We start from the raw sequence: 5,067 nt of genomic DNA, 5'->3' as shown, positions 1-5,067 counted from the left end.
AATTTCAACAAAAAGAATAAAATACCTAGGAATAAATCTAACGAAACATGTGAAAGACCTATATAATGAAAACTACAAGACCCTATTAAAAGAAATAGAATAAGATACAAAGAAATGGAAAGATATCTGTGTTCTTGGATTGGAAGAATCAACCTAGTTAAAATGACCATATTACCTAAAGCATTATACAGATTTAATGCAATCTCCATCAAAATCCCATCAGCATTTTTTTAAAGAAATGGAACAAAAAATCGTCAGATTTGTATGGACGCACAAAAGATCCTGAATTGCCAAAGCCATCCTGAGAAAAAAGAACGAGGCTGGAGGCATCACTCTGCCCGAATTCAAATTATACTACAAAGCAACAGTAATCAAAACGGCCTGGTATTGTCAGAAAAACAGACAGACAGCTGTAACAGAATCAAGAGTCCAGAAGTAAACCCATGTTTATATGGGCAAATAATTTTTGACAAAAAAGTAAAAAACATACAGTGCAAAAAGGAAAGGCTCCTCAATGGTGCTAGGAAAACTGGAAAGCCAACTGCAAAAGAATGAAACTACGCTGTTGTCTATCACCACACACCAAAATTAACTCAAAATGGATAAAGGACCTGAATACAAGACCTGAAACAATAAAAAGCATAGAAGAAAACATAGGAACAAAACTCAAGGACCTTGGACTTAAAGAAGATTATATGAATTTGACCTGAAAGGCAAGGGACGTTAAAGCAAAAATAAATGAATGGGACTACATCAAACTAAAAAGCTTCTGCACAGCAAAAGAAATCATCAATAAGGTAAAGAGACAGCCATCTGAATGGGCAAATATCTTTGCAGGCAATGCCTCCGATAAGGGCCTAATATCCAAAATATACAAAGAACTCATATCACTCAATAACAGTAATTAAAAAAAACGATCTAATTATAAAATGGGCAGAGAACCTGAATAGACACTTCTCCCAAGAAGACAAATGGCCAACAAATATTTGAAAAGATGCTCATCATTGTTAGCTATTAAAGAAATGCAAATCAAAACCACAATGAGATACCATCTCACACCTGTTAGAAATGCTATAATAAACAGGACAAGTAATAACATGTTGGAGAGGATGCGGAGAAAAAGGAACCCTCATACACTGCTGGTGGGATTGCAAATTAGTACAGCCACTATGGAAAACAGTATGGAGTTTCCTTAAAAAACTAAGAATTGATCTACCATATGATCCAGCAATCCCTCTACTGGGTATTTACCTCAAAGACTTGAAAACCCATATCTGAAAAGATGTTTGCACACTGATGTTCATAGAAGCATTATTCACAGTGGCCAGGACATGGAAGCAACCAAAGTGTCCTATTATAGATGATTATAATAAAGAAGCAGTGGTACATATATACAATGGAATATTACTCAGCCATAAGAAGAGATGAAATACTGCCATTTGCAACAACATGGATGGACCTTGAGATAATCCTGCTAAGTGAAATAAGCCAGACAGAACAAGTTGAAAACCACATATCACTTATATGTGGGATATAAACTTAAAAGGAACAAATGAACAGGACAAACAAAAAGAAACTCTTGGTCATGGACAATAGACTAGAAGTTACCAAAGGGTGGGTGAGGAGGGGATAAGTGGGAGGTAGATGGGTAAAAGGGGTCAAATATGTGGTGAGAAATCTAACAATGGGAGGAGAACTCACAATGCAATATATATATGCCTCACTGTTTAATTGCACTCCCGAAACTTACTGGATTTCATTAACCAATGTCACCAAAAAAAAAAAAAAAAAAAAGAAAAAAGAAAAAAACATGTTTTGGAAAGCAGACTTTTGTATAGTATGAACTTGCACATGTCAGCAAGAGAAGGCTTTGGAGGTACACGCTTATGTCTGTGAACTAATGAAATTAGTTTTTGGCAGAGCCTTACATCGTATTTGGAGCACTGCAGAAATTGCCATTTGAAAGGAAAGATAAAATCCATTCTTTTTACATAGTTTGTAGCTTTTTTCCTTCCAAAGAACAAAGTATATATTTCCTCAATTTTAGGAAATATTTTAATATAGCTCTCTCTATATTTACATTATGAAGCTGATGCAAAGTGTTAAGAAATCAGCAAGCAAAAAACCAGAATTATATTTGCTTAATGGATCTATTTATTGAATCTGTGCTCACTACAGAAACATATATTTATCACATATTGGATTGCAAAGAAAGAAGAAAAAATGCACATCTACACTTGTGTGTATGTATTATAATGTGCGTGTATCTGTGTGTATATATACACATATACATATAAAGTCAATCACGTTATTACTCAATGTTGAAAAATTGTTAAGAAAATTTAAAAATAATAGTAATTACAATAATGACAAATCCTGTTGTGTACATTATCTGATATGTATAGTCTTGTGCTAAATAGTTTACTTGTTTAAAATTCTGTAAAACATATCTTTCACTTTCTACATTAATTCTTTTATTTTAGCTATATCTCTTGAAAGGAACATTCAATGAATATAGTAAAAAATATCTGACTTTAAAAGGAATGATTAGTCTATTTATGTTAGTATAATACTTGATGTAATTGGGTTTGTATTAAGTTTTGTGTTCTTTCCAATAGATCTGGTTTATTTTCTTATTCTATGTTTTCTTTCATATTAACTTTTAAAAATAACTATACATTTGAATCCTTTTTTTTGGAAGATATATACTTAGTATTTGTGAGTTTTTAACCTAGAAATTTCAGCATAATTTTAAAAACAAATCACAGTCATTTTATTTAATAACTTTAAACACCACCTTGACAATGTAATGGCATCACACATAAATCTGTGCTGGCTGGAAAATTACTGCTTGGCTATCACCCATGGAAACCTAACATTCTAAAAATAAGCTTTCTGCTTCTGTACCCCCTGCTTGCACAACTGACCTGTGGGTTGACAGTTAGTAAAACTGTCAAACAGAATGAAGAATGGGGTTTAGGGCTTAAAGACCCTGTACCTCTACATTTCGGGGCTGCTTAATTTGGGCTCTGTATACCCCTGGCAGACCCAGCTGGCTGAATAGTGTGTTTCCTATAACTCACTGATTTCTGGTGGTCTGTGTGTCTGTTGGGGGCTGGAGGCTACAACAAATCCACCGACAATATCTTACCTTTTAAATTGGTGATATGTATGTTTAAAAAATATAAAATACTTACACAGGTCATAAGTGCACAGATCAATGAAACTGTATAAACGGAACACTTTTCTGTTAGTTAGTCAGTCATGCATGAACGACAGGAGCTAAGGCCTAGCTCTGTAACAATAGAAACTTCCCTTGAAGACCTTCTCTAAGGACCTCCCAGCAATACCTCCCTTTAAGGGTTATAGATTACCCCAAATCCTAGAGCATAAAGGCCAGAAAAGCTGCTGGCTAAACCAGCTACAAATGCATGTGCAGAAAGTACTGCCCATAATTTCAGCCTTATGATACCATCATTATAATATCATGATTATGCCTGGAAGTTCGTGAATCTAATTATAACAGACTGAATTCTGGGTAAGCACATGTGCTACTGCAAAGAGTTATATAGCAGACAAGGTGACCTCACTTATGGATCATCTAGGACCTCCCATCACAGCCCAGATATAAACAGATCTTCTCATTATTGTATTGTTATAGTGCTCCTGGCTGGAAACCCACTCCTCCCTTTGGGGACGTACTGTCTTATCTCTTTATCTCCTAAATTTCACAGGGCTGCAGCCTTACCTAGTGCGGCCATCTCCTTCTAAAATGTACTTTCAATAAATCTTACTTTTCTCAATCTCGCTGACCTGTAAATTCTTTGCTGCGTTGGCGGTGAAGAACCAAGGGACAACATACAATGCCACCGTTCTCTTCCTTCCCCACGCCGCTGGGGTGACACCGGCTTTCACATCACCCCAGCGGTGACATTTCTGTACACAGCACCTATATCAATAAACGGAATATTGTCAGACTCCTAGGAACCCCCTGTGCTTCCTCCCAGTCAGTACTCCTAGGATAACCACTGCTGTTAAAGAAGGACCTGATACAAGGACTCCCATATTATGGGCATCACGGTGTTCCCGGCATCACCTCTTCTTGCCCTATAGCTTGTAACTGCACACAAACTTCATTTCTTTAATATATATTTTTTTCTTCTTTGATTCAAGCTGATTTTGCTCAGATAATGGTATTGTGACTCCCTTGCTTACCCGCCCCCCTTATTCTCTGTCTGCCAGCTCCTTTAATCACTAAGCCTTAGGACATAAGATTAACTGAGCCTCAGGTATATAGTCATGAGGACAATAGGTTTTGGTTGGACTTTAGGCTAAGGATGACAATTTGGCTTAAGATGTATGTTAGGCCCAATGCCCCCCAGTTTTTCCAGTCTTTTATCAGACAATGGATTGTTCCTAAATGAAGTGTAGAGTGTCCCCTGCCTCAGAAAATTGCTTGAAACTTGTGACTCTATCCTACTGCTTTGCTGATCACAATATTTATGGCCTGGCATTCTTTACATACTGCTTGCATCTTTGTTCCTGGGTTGCTGACACCACAAGAAAAAAAGCTCCGAAAAGCTGAGCAGACCACAACCCACAACAGTCACATAGCCCCTGGAACAATGCCCAGATTTTCCCTTAAATACGCTAAGCCAGATTGAGACTGGGAAGGCAGTTCTTGATCGTGTTAACCTGCTGCCTTCTCAGATCACCAGTGCTCTGACAATGAACATTTATTCTAAATACCCCAACTCCTGTGTCCATCTATTGGCTGAGCGGCGCAGGCAGCACGAGGGTTGGATTTGGTTGCCCTCTGGTTTCACTGTGACATCTAATAGCATAGATTACTTTTGCTGGTTTTGTATTTTATACAAAGAGGATAATAGAGCATTAACTCTTTTGATGTTCGTGAATTTATGATTGCATATTCTGGAACACTCACTGGCATTGTTGTATAGGATTCCATTTTATGAACCTCAAACATTTACTCATTCCATTGTTATTAAAACTGGAGGGAAACTGAGTCTGGGGCTGTGCTGCCTTTGCCACTCAGGCAATAGACCA

The sequence above is a fragment of the Pteropus vampyrus genome, unplaced genomic scaffold (genome assembly GCF_000151845.1).
Source record: "Pteropus vampyrus isolate Shadow unplaced genomic scaffold, Pvam_2.0 Scaffold328, whole genome shotgun sequence".
Taxonomy (NCBI): domain Eukaryota; kingdom Metazoa; phylum Chordata; class Mammalia; order Chiroptera; family Pteropodidae; genus Pteropus; species Pteropus vampyrus.
This window is presented reverse-complemented; position numbering follows the sequence as displayed.